This window comes from Rhinopithecus roxellana, chromosome 11, assembly GCF_007565055.1.
Source record: "Rhinopithecus roxellana isolate Shanxi Qingling chromosome 11, ASM756505v1, whole genome shotgun sequence".
In the NCBI taxonomy this organism is placed as follows: domain Eukaryota; kingdom Metazoa; phylum Chordata; class Mammalia; order Primates; family Cercopithecidae; genus Rhinopithecus; species Rhinopithecus roxellana.
This window is the reverse complement of record NC_044559.1, coordinates 69,291,745-69,309,204: the sequence shown is the minus strand read 5'-3', so window position 1 is coordinate 69,309,204 and position 17,460 is coordinate 69,291,745.

Sequence of the window (17,460 nt, the reverse complement as noted above, 5' to 3'; positions counted from 1 at the left end):
AGGACCTTCTTACTATGTCACCTCCTGGTGGAGGGTAAGAGAGAGAAAAAAGGGAGACACCCCAGCAATAGCAAACTCACTTTCATGATCACAGCATTAATCTATTCAGTCTGCCCTCATAGCCTATTCACTACTAATTAAGCCCCACCTCCTAATACTGTTTCATTGGGAGTTACATTATCATCATATGCTTTTCTGGGGGGATATATTCAAACCCTGGCAACTATCAAGTTTGTATTTTATCAGGATTAGAAAACTATCTTGGAAGACTCATTTGGAAATTAAAATTAAAAAATAAACTCTACCTCTCACTGATTTATCCATTTCCAAATCCCTCAAGAGACAGATACTATCATTTTAAGGAATACAGATTAGCACTCAAAAAATGTTAGTTAAATGAAAGGATAAATTAATACATAAATGTAGTATAATATTCTTTCTCTTGAACTGCATGGGTTCAAACTAGTAATACTGAAGTTAAGGAGGCATAGATGCGTGTAATCTGAAGCAATAAGGAAAAATATTTTTTGAAGTTACTTGGACTGGCTCATAATGAAAACAAATATTTGAAAATAAAAGAATTCAGGCCATATTCTTATATTTATAACACACATGATGGAGAAGTCAGATGCAGCAACAGAAAGAAGGAAATGTAATTGATATATAGACTTTGATTCATGCCTGACTACACAAGAATATTCTGTTCTTAACTCTGCCATTATTCAAACTGGCTTTTCTTAAACTACATTTAAGTCTAGAAAAATTAGACTAATAGCAATCTGAAATAATTCTCTTTCTTCAATACACATTGGATAACTATAAAAGTAATAGAGAATTTTGACATAGTTCTACAATGCTTTAATGACAAAGAGTGAGCTAATTTTGGAAGCTTAACAAATAAGTTCTAACTGGAGAAAAGCCTGCTCTTATAAAAGAGAGAAAGCTCTCTAAGAAATGTCAAATCCTAATGTATCAGTTTTGCTGACATATTCAGAAATTAAAGTCACATTCACAAAAGATTCACTGTTAAAAAAATTACCAAAGTAAGTAGTTTGTAATGTTGAAAATCTCAAAAATATATACAAATTTGAAAATAAAGAGTATATCTTATAATACAATTGATTTCAATATGTCTGAGTTGATTAAAAATATAATTTTATGAAAAGCTCATAAAAATAATAAGAAATTTAGAAATCCCTTGAGTGTTTAAGTTATTACAATATTGGTCCAGTTGTCTAACCATTATTTAAGAAATAAGGAAGTTTTCATGTACTTTAAAAAATTACAGTGTTAATATTACAATTGTTCCCATATCAAATATTTTTATCTTAAACTCCAAAAAGTCTTATATTTTTATTCTTCCTTTTGTCTCTATCTTTTTATAATGGAATAAGAATAATAGGCCTCATCCCCCTTCCTAAAAATTGGCTCATATACATTCAGAATGTGTAAAACTGATTAGCAGATGAGTTTCTGTAAAAGATAATAGGATATAACAAGAAAACATTTTTTCTAACTTTGAAATTTCATCTTTTATATTTTTTAAAGTTATAGAAACAATTATTTGTTTTTCCCAGAAAAGAACATTTTAGAAATATTTTCCTAATTTATCTTAAGGATATTTTCATGCCTGCTTTATCCCTTTACCATTTGTAAATTATGTAAGACAATAGACAGTCATTATCACCAATAAAGGTAATGAGATCTTTCCTGTTTTAAGAAGAAAATAAGGAATTGAAAGTAAAAATAATATAGTATAAGGAGATTGTTGCTTTGGCATACTTAGCAGTAGAGAAGAACAGTTCTAATCATCTACCATAATGGTAAAAGGGCACAAAATGTTTGATACTTTCAACTTCAATAGGATCCCCTTCTGAGCTAACTCACATGACCGTTGGTAGGCTTAAGAATACCTTTTCATAGGGTACCTCACATTAGTGAGGGACATGGAAATTGGCTTCCCTCAGAGCCAGCAGCAAAGAGCCAAAGGAGCCCAATATTGGCACATCTCAATAGGAAGCCACAATATTAGCAAATCTCGGGAGTGAAATTCTATTCTTTCTATAATATTCTGTATGTTAGAAGGGATCGATGAGTGCAGCCCATACTCAGAGAAGATGATGACACAAAGGGTGTGAATAGCAGGACACAGGGATAATTGGGGAGGTTATTGTAGAGACTGCTTACTATACCTCTCTAGCTCACGGCAAATGATAGAGAAAGACTAAGAAATTCTAGACTAGATATTCAAAACTATCCTGGGTAAAGGATCATTCTTAATTTTGCCTTTTTTAAGACTTTTGTAAAGCTACAATAAAAATAAATTTTTAGGAGAAAGAAAAAGATATACAAAATACAAGTTCTTTCAAATATGATACTAAACAGACATGACATCTATTTCAATAAATATGGGCAAAACAATCATTAATAGGAAAAAATAAAATAATTCAAATGTATTCACACTGTTCATTGAAAATGTGTATATTGGTGATTAATACAGGAAATTACTCTTAAACTCAAAGCTTGTTTTTGTCCTTCTGTAATTGTAATTTAACAACAAAATTATGGATGAAATGCAGAGGCCACATAAAAACTTATGGAGAAACTTTAAGCAAATACTCTATGTGTCAGTATATAAACTTTTAATGTGACAAGTAAATTTGCTTCTTGCTTGCCATCCTATTTAGCTAGGTTGGATTGATAATAATACTATTTTAAGGGGAAAAAATAGATGAATTTTGTAGGATTGTTTTATTAATACTCACAATAGAGAACACACTCTTTCCAAAGCATCTCAATAGGAATGTGAACTGATATTAAAGGCAATCTTACCAACAGTGTAAAAGTGTTCCTATTTCTCCACATCCTCTCCAGCACCTGTTGTTTCCTGACTTTTTAATGATTGCATTCTAACTGGTGTGAGATGGTATCTCATTGTGGTTTTGATTTGCATTTCTCTGATGGCGAGTGATGATGAGCATTTTTTCATGTGTCTGTTGGCTGTATGAATGTCTTCTTTTGAGAAATGTCTGTTCATATCCTTTGCCCACTTTTTGATGACAATGAGATCACTTGGACTCGGGAAGGGGAACATCACACACTGGGGCCTATCATGGGGAGGGGGGAGGGGGGAGGGGGAGGGGGGAGGGATTGCATTGGGAATTATACCTGATGTAAATGATGAATTGATGGGTGCTGATGAGTTGATGGGTGCAGCACACCAACACGGCACAAGTATACATATGTAACAAACCTGCACGTTATGCACATGTACCCTAGAACTTAAAGTATAATAAATAAATAAAAAATAAATAAAAACCAAAAAATAAATAAATAAATAAATAAATAAATAAAGGCAATCTTAGCAGCCTCAAGTTAATCATTTTAAACTTTTATTTGAAATGAAGGGAAAAATATGAGTATTTTTCTTATTTGAAATAAATTGTATTGTGTATATGTGAGGTTTACGACATGATGTTATGGAATACATATATTAGTAGAATGGTTACTATAGTGAAGCAGGTAAACATCCCTATCATCTCACATAGTTACACTTTTGTGACAAGAGCAGCTAAAATCGATTTTTTAAAAAAATCCCTAACACAATACGATTTTGTTAACTTAAGTCCTCATGTTGCACATTGTCTCTAGACTTGCTTATCCTACATATTGGCAACTTTGATCTACAAATGCTAAAAATAGTGAGAAAAATGATAATATGCAATGTCTTTCTTTCTGTGTCTGGATTATCCTACTTAATAATTCTGTATTTTCAAGTTTCATCTTCAGTTATTTTTCAGCGAGCAGTTCCAATCATTCATCCTACACAGTTATAACTTAAATTATTCACTTGAGGAAATAAATTAAATCTAGATCCATATATTTCATATGCGTGAGCCTTCTTTGAATGGAAAATAAAATTTAAACTGTTATGTTAATCTGTTTGGATATGTAACTCACCTCTTTAACCTCTAAGAGTTTCTTCCTTTCTTGATTTTTTTTTTTTTTTAACTTTAAGTTCTAGGGTACATGTGCACAACTTGCAGGTTTGTTACATAGGTATACATGTACCATGTTGGTGTGCTGCACCCATTAACTCGTCATTTACATTAGGTATATCTCCTAATGCTATCCCACCACCCTCCTCACTCCCCACAATAGGCCACAGTGTGTGATATTCCCCTTCTTGTGTCCAAGTGATCTCATTGTTCAATTTCCACCTATGAGTGAGAACATGCAGTGTTTGGTTTTCTGTTCTTGTGATAGTTTGCGGAGAACGATGGTTTCCAGCTGCATCCATGTCCCTACAAAGGACACGAACTCATCCTTTTTTATGGCTGCATAGTATTCCATGGTGTATATGTGCTACATTTTCTTAATCCAGTCTGTCACTGATGGACATTTGGGTTGATTCCAAGTCTTTGCTATTGTGAATAGTGCCGCAATAAACATATGTGTGCATGTGTCTTTATAGCAGCATGATTTATAATCCTTTGGGTATATACCCAGTAATGGGATGGCTGGGTCAAATGGTATTTCTAGTTCTAGATCCTTGAGGAATCACCACACTGTTTTCCACAATGGTTGAACTGGTTTACAGTCCCACCAACAGTGTAGAAGTGTTCCTATTTCTCCACATCCTCTCCAGCACCTGTTGTTTCCTGACTTTTTAATGATTGCCATTCTAAATGGTGTGAGATGGTATCTCATTGTCGTTTTGATTTGCACTTCTCTGATGGCGAGTGATGATCAGTATTTTTTCATGTGTCTATTGGCTGTATGAATGTCTTCTTTTGAGAAATGTCTGTTCATATCCTTTGCCCACTTTTTGATGGGGTTGTTTGATTTTTCTTGTAAATTTGTTTAAGTTATTTGTAGATTCTGGATATTAGCCCTTTGTCAGATGAGTAGATTACAAAATTTTTCTCCCATTCTGTAGGTTACCTGTACACTCTTATGGTAGTTTCTTTTGTTGTGCAGAAGCTCTTTAGTTTAATTAGATCCCATTTGTCAATTTTGGCTTTTGTTGTCGTTGCTTTTGGTGTTTTAGACATGAAGTCCTTGTCCATGCCTATGTCCTGAATGGTATTACCTACATTTTCTTCTAGGGTTTTTATGGTTTCAGTTCTAACATTTAAGTCTCTAATCCATCTTGAATTTATTTTCATATTAGGAAATTAGGAGTAAGGAAAGCATCCAGTTTCAGCTTTCTACTTACGGCTAGCCAATTTTCCCAGCACCATATATTAAATAGGGAATCCTTTCCCCATTTCTTGTTTTTGTCAGGTATGTCAAAGATCAGATGGCTGTAGATATGTGGTATTATTTCTGAGGGCTTTGTACTGTTCCATTGGCCTGTATCTCTGTTTTGGTACTAGTGCCATGCTGTTTTGGTTACAGTAGGCTTGTAGTATAGTTTGAAGTCAGGTAGCATGATGCCTCCAGCTTTGTTCTTTTGGCTCAGGATTGTTTTGGCAATGTGTGTGTGTGTGTGTGTTGTTTTTTTTTTTTTTTTTTTTTTTTTTGGTTCCATTTGAACTTTAAAGTAGTTTTTTTCCAATTCTGTGAAGAAAGTCGTTGGTAGCTTAATGGGGATGGCATTAAATCTATAAATTACCTTGGGCAGTATGGCCAATTTCATAATATTGATTCTTCCTATCCATGAGCATGGAATGTTTTTCCATTTGTTTGTGTTCTCTTTTGTTTCATTGAGCTGTTGTTTGTAGTTCTCCTTGAAGAGTTCCTTCACATCCCTTGTAAGTTGTATTCCTAGGTATTTTATTCTCTTTGTAGCATTTGTGACTGGGATTTCAGTCATGATTTGGCTCTCTGTATGTTATTGGTGTATAGTAATGCTTGTCAGTTTTGCACATTGATTTTGTATCCTGAAACTTTGCTGAAGTTGCTTATCAGCTTAAGGAGATTTTGGGCTGAGACAATGGAGTTTTCTAAATATACAATCATGTCATCTGCAAACAGGGACAATTTGACTTCTTCTTTTCCTAACTGAATACCCTTTATTTCTTTCTCCTGTCTGATTGCCCTGGCCAGAACTTACAACACTATGTTGAATAGAAGTGGTGAGAGAGGGCATCCCTGTCTTGTGCCAGTTTTCAGAGGGAATGCTTCCAGTTTTTGCCCGTTCAGTATGATGTTGGCTGTGGGTTTGTTATGAATAGCTCTATTTTGGATATGTTCCATCAATACCGAATTTGTTGAGAGTTTTTAGCATGAAGGACTATTGAATTTTGTCAAAGGCCTTTTCTGCATGCATTGAGATAATCATGTGGTTTTTGTCTTTGGTTCTGTTTATATGCTGGATTACGTCTATTGATTTGCATATGTTCAACCAGCCTTGCATCCCAGGGATGACGCCCACTTGATCATGGTGGATAAGCTTTTTGATGTGCTGTTGGATTCGGTTTGCCAGTATTTTATTGAGGATTTTTGCATCGATGTTCATCGGGGATATTGGTCTAAAATTCTCTTTTTTTGTTGTGTCTCTGCCAGGCTTTGGTATCAGGATGATGCTGGCCTCATAAAATGAGTTAGGGAGGATTCCCTCTTTTTCTATTGATTGGAATAGTTTCAGAAGGAATGGTATCAGCTGCTCCTTGTACCTCTGGTAGAATTTGGCTGTGAATCTGTGTGGTCTTGGACATTTTTTGGTTGGTAGGCTATTAATTATTGCCTCAATTTCAGGGCCTGCTATTAGTCTATTCAAGGATTCAACTTCTTCCTGGTTTAGTCTTGGGAGAGTGTAAGTACCCAAGAAATAATCCATTTCTACTAGGTTTTCTAGTTTATTTGAATAGAGGTGTTTATACTATTCTCTGATGGTAGTTTGTATTTCTGTGGGGTCAGTGGTGGTATACCCTTTATCATTTTTTATTGCATCTATTTGATTCTTCTTTCTTTCTTCTTTATTAGTCTTGCTAGTGATCTATCAATTTTGTTGATCTCTTCAAAAAACCAGCTCCTGGATTCATTGATTTTTTGGAGGGTTTTTTGTGTTTCTATCTCCTTCAGTTCTGCTCTGATCTTAGTTATTTCTTGCCTTCTGCTAGCTTTTGAATGTGTTGGCTCTTGCTTCTCTAGTTCTTTTAATTGTGATGTTAGGGTGTCAAATTTAGATCTTTCCTGCTTTCTCTTGTGGGCATTTAGTGCTATAAATTTCCCTCTACACACTGCTTTAAATGTGTCCCAGAGATTCTGGTAAGTTGTATCTTTGTTCTCATTGGTTTCAAAGAACATCTTTATTTCTGCCTTCATTTCATTATGTACCCAGTAGTCATTCAGGAGCAGATTGTTCAGTTTCCATGTAGTTGAGCAGTTTTGATTGAGTTCCTTAGTCCTGAGTTCTAATTTCATTGCACTGTGGTCTGAGAGACAATTTGTTATAATTTCTGTTCTTTTACATTTGCTGAGGAGTGCTTTACTTCCAACTATGTGGTCAATTTTGGAATAAGTGCGATGTGATGCTGAGAAGAATGTATATTCTGTTGATTTGGGGTGGAGAGCTCTGTAGATGTCCATTAGGTCCACTTGGTGCAGGGTTGAGTTCAATTCCTGGATATCCTTGTAAACTTTCTGTCTCATTAGTCTATGTAATGTTGACAGTGTGGTGTTAAAATCTCCCATTATTATTGTATGGGAATCTAAGTCTCTTTGTAATTCTCTAAGGACTTGCTTTATGAATCTGGGTGCTTCTGTATTGGGTGCATATATATTTAGGATAGTTAGCCTTCTTGATGAATTGATCCTTTATCATTACATAATGGCCTTCTTTGTCTCTTTTGATCTTTGATGGTTTAAAGTCTGTTTTATCAGAGAGTGGGATTGCAACCTCTGCTTTTTTGTTTTCCATTTGCTTGGTAGATCCTCCTTCATCCCTTTATTTTGAGCCTATGTGTGTCTGCATGTGAGAGGGGTCTCCTGAATACAGCAAACTGATGGGTCTTGACTCTTTATCCAATTTGCCAGTCTGTGTCTTTTAATTGGACCATTTAGTCCATTTACATTCAATGTTAATATTGTTAATTGTGAACTTGATCCTGTTATTATGATATTAGCTGGTTATTTTGCTCGTTAGTTGATGTAGTTTCTTGCTAGCCTCGATGGTCTTTACATTTTGGCATGTTTTTGCAATGGCTGGTACCTGTTGCTCCTTTCCATGTTTAGTGCTTCCTTCAGGATCTCTTGTAGGGCAGGCCTGGTGGTGAGAAAATCTCTCAGCATTTGCTTGTCTGTAAAGGATTTTATTTCTCCTTCACTTATGAAACTTAGCTTGGCAGGATATGAAATCTGGGTTGAAAATTCTTTTCTTTAAGAATGTTGAATTTTGGCCCCCACTCTCTTCTGGCTTGTAGAGTTTCTGCCGAGAGATCTGCTGTTAGTCTGATGGGCTTCCCTTTGTGGGTAACCCGACCTTTCTCTCTGGCTGTCCTTAATATTTTTTCCTTCATTTCAACTTTGGTGAATCTAACAATTATGTGTCCTGGAGTTACTCTTATCGAGGAGTATCTTTGTGGCATTCTGTGTATTTCCTGAATTTCAATGTTGGCTTGCCTTACTAGGTTGGGAAAGTTCTCCTGGATGATATCCTGCAGAGTGTTTTCCAACTTGGTTCCATTTTCCTCGTCACTTTCATGCACACTAATCACAAGTAGATTTGGTCTTTTCATGTAATCCCATATTTCTTGTAGGCTTTGTTCATTTATTTTCACTCTTTTTTCTCTACACTTCTCTTCTCACTTCATTTCATTCATTTGATCTTCAATCACTGATACTCTTTCTTCCAGTTGATCGAGTTGGTTACTGAAGCTTGTGCATTTGTCACACAGTTCTCGTGTCATGGTTTTCATCTATATCAGTTCGTTTATGGTCTTCTCTGCATTGATTATTCCAGTTATCCATTCTTCCATTCTTTTTTCAAGCTTTTTAGTTTCTTTGCGCTGGGTACATAATTCCTCCTTTAGCTCTGAGAAGTTTGATTGATTGAAGCCTTCTCTGAACTCGTCAAAGTCATTCTCTGTCCAACTTTGCTCCATTGCTAGTAATGAGTTACGTTCCTTTAGAGGCAGAGATGCACTCTGATTTTTTGAATTTCCAGCTTTTCTGCACTACTTTTTCCCCATCTTTGTGGCTTTATCTGCCTTTGGTCTTTGATGGTGGTGACGTACTGATGGGGTTTTGGTGTGGGTGTCCTTTCTGTTTGTTAGTTTTCCTTCTAACAGTCAGGACCCTCAGCTGCAGGTCTGTTGGAGTTTGCTTGAGGTCCACTCCAGACCCTATTTGCCTGGGTATCAGCAGCAGCAGCTGCAGAAGATAGAATATTGCTGAACAGCGAGTGTTGCTGTCTGATTCTTGCTCTGGAAGCTTCATCTCAGAGGTGTACCCAGCCGTGTGAGGTGTGAGGTGTCAGTCTGCACCTAGTGGGGGATGTCTCCCAGTTAGGTTACTCAAGGGTCAGGGACCCACTTGAGCAGGCAATCTGTCCATTCTCAGATCTCAACCTCCATGCTGGGAGAACGACTGCTCTCTTCAAAGCTGCCAGACAGGGACATTCACCTTGAAAATTTTATGACAGAATTTTTCCCATTGATGATTAACTAAATGTGCAATAACCATTGTTTGTGATAAACTTCCATGTGTTGAAATAGTAGTGTCATATCTCAAATTGAGTTTTTAATTGTTCTTTAGTATATCACATTTTTCACTACATCACTCAATGCATTGTTGAATTTAACTAACATGTTATTTTTCTTAGTAAATTATTTCTACACAAAGGAAGCAGTGTATTGATTTACATTTTAGCACAAGCTGTAACCTTCAGCATTGCATCAGAGACCATTAAACCTGAGTTTAGTTTCTTGATTTTATTTTCAAGTAGTTTTATTTGTAAGAATCAATATTTATGAACTTTATTTTTTCCTAGAGGTCTTCCAAAGAACAAAGAACTCTTTGTTTTCACTTTAGTATAAAATCCTGAAATTAAATACATTTAATATGTATATAATTATATATAATAATATATAATTTAATATAATAAAGTCCTGAAATCAAAACACACTATTATCCACTCTTAGATTCCAAATTATGTTTGTTAACACTGTAATCCTTCATAGTTCAGCACATTTCAGAACTGGTCAATTTGTTGTAAATTAAGCTTCATAACATAATTTTCCATAACACTGTTCTGTTCAAATATAACACACACTGAACAAGTTTCCATATTAATGGTATTTGTGCTTTCATCAAGTTGCCATGAAAAATTCTCACTTCATTTGGTCTACGCATTCACCTTTCATATCATTAACCACTTTCCAGATATATATGGTATCATCGTAAATTTGTATTTGAACTACCCTGTTATGATTCATTAAAAAATATCAAAGTAAGTATATTTGATAGTTTTCCACTAAGACTTCAGCAACTGTTATACAGTTGATACGTCATGAAAAGCCTGTAAGTCACTGTGTTTATATCTGAAATGTTGAATATTTATTCTGTCTTCTTTTTAATTCCTTATTATTTCTCTCAAATGTTTGCTTTGCTCTAAATGAATTTCTTTGTTTTGCTTGTAAATGCCACTTAGACATTGAAGGTTGTGTTGCTTTATTAGCCAGTACATTTCTACAGATAATACAATGTGGTTTTGTACTTCACTATCAATTATGTTTATAAAACTCAACTCAGTATATGAGAGGTCATATGGCCAAGTAACCAGAAAGAAATCTTGTGGTCTTCATTTCCTCTCAACTGGTTTCACTCCCGTCATTTGAAATATTAATTTTCCCACTTCATAACAAGAGGCTGTTTTTCCCACCAACAAAACCCATGGAGCTTGTTTCATCTTCAGTGAATTTAGGATTAACAATAAATAATACCCATTTAAATCTTGGTTTCTATTTCCACACCCCAATAAAAGGAAGTAGAACTCCCTGGAAAATTGGCTGGCCCTAGGGCTGGGCAGGGAATATATATGATGAGTCTAGAGCATAATTATAGTGCCACAGAAAAAAAAAAAGTGCTTAAAAGATTAAGAAAAAAAAAAAAAAAAAGCTTATGGGGGTATGTCAAAGAAACAAGGTAGCCAAGTTAAAAAGCTCCCAATGGCCAAAATTGGAACAATTTTAACCAAAAATATATATATATATATTTGCATTAGATTATAAACCAAAGTAGAAATGACCATGATCCATGAATAAATACTCTTGGATCTGAGCTGATATAAATAAACGTTTGGATAAATAAATGGACATGTCTCCTGTGCAGAAGAATTTCAAATAATTTATGTAGATAATCTCCCACAACTCCCACCAAAGAAGTGGATACTTTTACCTGTTAAATGTGAGCTGCATAGAATTACTTCCTTCCAAATTATAGTATGAAAGGGGGTGTGATGGGGAGTCCGAAACCATTTTGTTGATGCTTGACTGTTGACAGATTTTAGGCCTCATCCCTCCCTCTTTCCCTTGAATCTCACACATGGGCAATCTGAGAAGAAAGCCTGGGTGCTCCCTTCTTTGATGCAGGCAGAGGTTTCAAACCATGCAAGCCCCTACTACTGGAGCTGGTTTTGACCTCACCCCTAAACACAATAAAAACCCCAGATAGCCAGTCTCCTTTTGTTGCTCTCTCAAGCCATTTTCATCTTGCTTGATTCACCTCAGTTTACCCTGGAAACCTCAAGTATGTAATAAAATGTTCTATAACCTCTAGGCATGTGTGTTGTTATCAGTCTGGTCTTCCAAATACATTTGGCAGGATTTTCTCCTGCTTTTGCAGGATGATCGCAAGAGTGGGGTATAGTTTTGTAGTGGAAAAAGCTGACAAATTCTATTAATACATCAGCTAGGTGATTAAGGTTAAGACAACATGTGTCCTTCGTATGATATAATGAGACAGACACTAGTTCTGTGGCCTTCCTTCAAAAAATCCATAATCTCAATGTAATAATAAGAAAAACTTCAGGCAAATCTTCAATTGAGGGATAAAATATCCTCCAAAATATCTGACCATTACTCTTCAAAACTATCAAGATCATGAAAAACAAGGAAAGGCTGAGGAAATTGTTCCCAGATGAACTAGCTTATACTGCTTGTTTTCTTGGTCCAATAACAACATGCAGACAGGTTGAAAAAGAAGGGAGTTCATTTCCGCAACTGGTTACAGGGAGAAGACCAGAGTAACTCAGCAGACCAACTCAAAGTTATGTTTTTCTCCAGTGCATATATACATTTTAAGCTCTATGCCTACCTGTGGCAGTGCACCTAAAATAAGAGTGCTTCATTCATTCCGTATCTAATCTTTAACTAAGGTATAGGATCTGGAAAACTTCCTCTAGAGCCTTGATAAATTTCTTAATCATAAGTGGACCCTTGTACTCGGTGTATGTGTAAGAACGTTTTTATTATTCTTGTTTTTTTTTTTTTTGAGATGCAGTTTCACTCTTGTCACCAAGGCTGGAGTGCAATGGTGTGATCTCTGCTCACTACAACCTCCGCCTCCCCAGTTCTAGCAATTCTCCTGCCTCAGCCTCCCAAGTAGCTGGAATTACAGGTGCCCTCCACCATGCCCAACTAATATTTGTATTTTTAGTAGAGACAGGATTTCACCATGTTGGCCAAGCTGGTCTCCAACTCCTGACCTCAGGTGATTTACGCACCTTGGCTTCCCAAAGTGCTAGAATTACAGGCGTGAGCCACAGTGCCTGGTCCTGCTTTTATTATTTGATCAAACTGTAGGGTCTGAGAAAACCCACGTGGGGTGTTAATAGGTTTGTTTTCACATTTCAGCCCTTGTACTCAGGCACCAGTTTATCCAGTTCTTTTATGCATTCATCAGAATTGTAGTGAAGAGTTTTTGGAAACTGGCTGCTCTTGCTGCTAATGGAAACCTGGCCTGCCACAGAAAGTCAGAGTCAGAAAGAGCTTAAGAAGCCACAACAAGCAACCTTTGTGTGGTATCTTGGACGGGATCCTGGGACAGAAAAAGGAGGTTAAAAACTAAGGAAATCTGGATAAACTATGGAGTTTAGATAATAATATATCAATATTGATTTGTTAGTTTTGACACATGTACTATAGTAATATAAGATGTTACAATAGAAGAAGCTGAATATATGGGAACATTCTTTCCTATCTTCAAAACTTTTCTGTAAATGAAAAAAAAAAACCTATTCTATCATATTCCATAATAGTTTGCAAAAAAAATTTAAAGTCTATACTTCCATAATATTGATAAAATATTTTGCTACAAATTTAAAACCTTAAGGACCAATATTGCTATATAATAACAAATTATTAAACATTTTCATTGTCTCAGAATTTTATACACAGGTAAGTACTATTGCCAAATTAACCTTAAATTATGCCACCTTGTAACATGACCTTGCGGTGCCTAACTGGTAAACAGCACCTGCAGGTGACATACCACATGAGTTTTGCAGTTCCCAAACTAGCCCATCTCCTGTGCACTTGTTACTGATGGCGAAGCCATAGGGATCTGCAGCAACCTCAGTTCTTGCCTCCTCAGAAGAAAGAATTTGACTGAGGGGCATAAGGCAGAAGAAGAGGCAGAGGCAAGTTTTATAGCAGAAGTAAAAGTTTATTAGAAAGCTTTATAGCAGTGAAGACTAAATTCTGATTTTTCTTATATTGCCCCAGTTCTCATCTAGGGGTTTGGGTAGTCATGTCCTACAAACCTTAAATTATCATCAGATAGTTTTTATTTAACCCTATATATTGTGACTTACTTTCCAATCTGACTCTGGCATAACATTATGTAACAGAAAAAGAAAATCTATCTATTTTACCCTAAAATATGTTTCTTTGCCATATACTGAAATGGTTCTTGAAAGCCATCATTTATGGGGAAAATTTTACATCTGTGAATAATTTCTATCAATCATAGCTAGATCTTTTTCTTCTAGGCCCTCCCAATCATGAAGATATTAATAGAGAGCCCAGAGCCTTTTAAAAATCTGAATAGGAAATATTTGCCATCTATTTTCTCTAAGGGCAGTGACGATGAGACTTCAAAAGCACCTTGTTCTTCACAATCTTTTATCTTAACCTGAACATGTCCTTTCTATTGATCCTGGGTCTTTAGACAAATTCAACCAATTGTCAACCAGACAATGTTTAAATTTACCTATTACCTGGAAGTCCCTGCTGCGAATTGTCCTGACTTTCTGGACCAAACCAATGTATTTCTCAATTGTATTTAATTGATGCCTCATGCCTCCCTAAAACGTATAAAACCAAGTTGTACCCTGACCACCTCTGGCACAAGTTCTCAGGACCTCCTGAGGGCTGTATCATGGGCCATGGTCACTCATATTTGGCTCAGAATAAATATCTTCATATATTGTACAGAGTTTGACTCTTTTTGTCAACAGCAGTAATGAAAATAAAATAAAGCACATGTGGAAGAAGAGCAGGCACGCAATTTGAGAGATCAAGATCGCAGTTTCACCTTTTGAATTGGGATTTTATACGTTGACAATTTCTTCCCCCCCCCCCCCCCCCCCCCCCGAGTCTTCCCTTGGGGTGGGCTGTTCACATGTGCAGTGGCCTCTGCTAGCATTTGGGAGGGAAGCATGCACAGTGTGTTTACTGGAGTTGCACACAAACTCACTTGAGGTGTTCTTCCCTTAACAGCCGAATGTCTCTAGGAATTATATATCTGTTAAATTCCGCCATTTTGCCTCTTAGCGCGTGTGGGTGAGCCCACTCACCCAATTCCTGACGTCTTACAGGGAAGCTACTGATCTCCAGCTTTGGATTTTTCCTATCTTTTGGGGCGCTACCGTTCCCTGGTGCCAGCTGCGAGCAATTATTATTTTAGATAGACAGTTAACAACCACTTGACCATCACCTGATCATCACCTGACATTTCTGTTTGTGGAAGGGGCAGCGGGAGGGGGTTTCTCTATTGCCTTCTTCATGTCTAATTAGCTACCTACTCTAATACACCAAGAGGAATTTTGTGACATCACATTTGAATTTTGAGTCAATGTAAACTTTCTATAAAAGTTTTCAAATGAAGTTGACAGAAATCTGATAATTTATTGTCAAGCATCCCCCCACAAAGCCACATTTTGTGACCTAGAAGTAACATATATGACAGAACTGTGACAGCCAGGTTGGAGGATGTTCCTGGGAAAACTCCAATGTGCCTGCACTCTGGGGTGAAGTCTCAGGAAGTTCATGCCCTTTAAAGCAGGAAACAGCCTGGCCCCTCCTTTTCCTGTGTAGAACCTGAGATTCGAATGACTAGTCAAGAAGCGCTCTAGCAGGAACTCTGGCCTTGTGAGAGTCCCAATAACACCCTGTCTTTCTCACCATTGAAATTGTCTGTGAGGCTAAATTTTCATGGTCATGGCACAAAGAACCCCATCTTTAGCTGAACTAAAAAAAAGTCCTGCAACAGAACCACCAGGGATAATTTTTTAGTTGTAGGGACCTTCCTGGAAACTTGAATTTGCTTTCTGAACAGTCCCTAGACAAAGGGGCAAAAGGCACAGATAAGTAGTTTAGGCAAGATGGAAAAAAATACAGATTCTGTTTTCTACCTGAGTTGATGTTCATGGCAAATCTCAAAGGACTTGCAGTTACTATGGGCATGGGGATCTATGTTTTGGAACAAGATTAGGCAGGAAAAATGCAAAAGTTTAAATTGAAAAAAATAATCATATTGAAATTGTTCTTCAGAATCTCTGGTTCCTTCTATGGCCTTTAGAGTCTTCCATCTATTATCACGTCCTCACTGTTCTCCCAGCAAAACTCCAGGTATTAGCACAGAGCCAGGATATGAATGAGTGCTTTCACGTGGTAATTGCTTTGCCCTGAGAGGAATTCTAGGAAATGGCCATGAAATTTTGTATTTCTGTGTTCTGAATAAATTTTCACTTCTGTCTGATCTGGTATTCTATCTTTTAAAATAGAACTGAAGTGTCATTGTGCTGCTTTAGAGAGCTGAACACAATGTAAAAATCATTTGGATACACAACTGGTCGTGTTTTGTTATGTAAAAACAAAACAAAACGCCCTTTTCCTTCTATTTCTGAGTTTGAGCATTTCATTGCTCACTGTCAGTGACAGTAATAACATTGCTTATTTTTAAAACTGAAAATAGTTTTTAAAAGTTTTAGGAAAATGTCACTTATACTACACATCACTAGAATAAATATTACTTTCATGTACAATGGTTTCTAAGCTTCTGATGGATTAGTTAATTGTGCAAATCACCTGAGGAAAAGAGTTAAGATATTTTGAGCACATTGAGCACTTGCATTTATTGTGACTGATTTCAGACAGACACGTGAGGGTTAAAAAAAAGAATATTATGTTGGTTGGAATTTCAAGTTTTTTTTTTTAATGCTTTGAAAAATCTAATCCCTTTGTCAGGTTCACAGCTATGCCAAATGTCATGCTTAGGGTCAGATTTGAGACCTAGCTGACGTCCGAGGTGAGTGAGTGGATGGGCAGATAGCTGAAAGAAAACTTGGGACATCATAGGCTGGTGAAATGTTGTTTTATGCAGTAGCTCTCTCATCAGCAGCTCTCTCACACTATCCACCTTTATCTCAGCTGTCTGCTTAAGCTCTGCAGCTCCTCTCAGCAGCTAGCTTTGTGGCTTCTCCTGCCTCCATGCCTGCAGCTGTACTCCCTGGTTTACAAGGCCAGCTACAAGGTCAGTAACTTAACTCTCTCTGGGCATAAGCTGGTTCCTGGCTCCCCTCTGCTCACCTCCAAGTCAACCAGCTCTCCCTTACAGGAGTCAGTAGCATTATTCTCTCTCTGGGCACCAGCACACATACAGTGTTGAGCCCATGCACAGCATCAGCAGGACAGTTATATCTTTCCAAACAATAATGGCTCCAAGGCAAGTATGAGCTTACACAAACAGGCAACATAACATGTGGAGGTGTGCACCTGCACCCTAAACGTATTGAGTCACTCTGGCCTGGATGTCCACCTTGGCCTATTCCTTGACCAGGTACATCCATGTACCTTACATTCCACCCCCTATGCCAAGGGAGACATAAGTTTCAGGCACACAGGCCAATACACAGACTTGGACACACAGGTCTGACACATAAGCTTTGGGCATGCAGGCCTAATGCATACACATAGGCTTGACACATAAGCTTTGGGCATGCAGGGCTGATTCATAAGCATCTGGGTACACATAGGCTTGATACATAAGCTTTGGGCATGCAGGCCTGATTCATAAACATCTGGGTACACATAGGCTTGACACATAAGCCTGACACATAAACTTTGGGCACACAAGCCTGATTCATAAGCCTCTGGGTACACAATCAGGTGTCACCTCCTTGGTGATCACTATTCACATTGCCCTGAGTTCAGCTCATTAGCTATATTGCCTACACCTTGTTTCAAACCATATGGTATCAGTGCTAAGTTGGACTGCGACAATCCAGGCAAT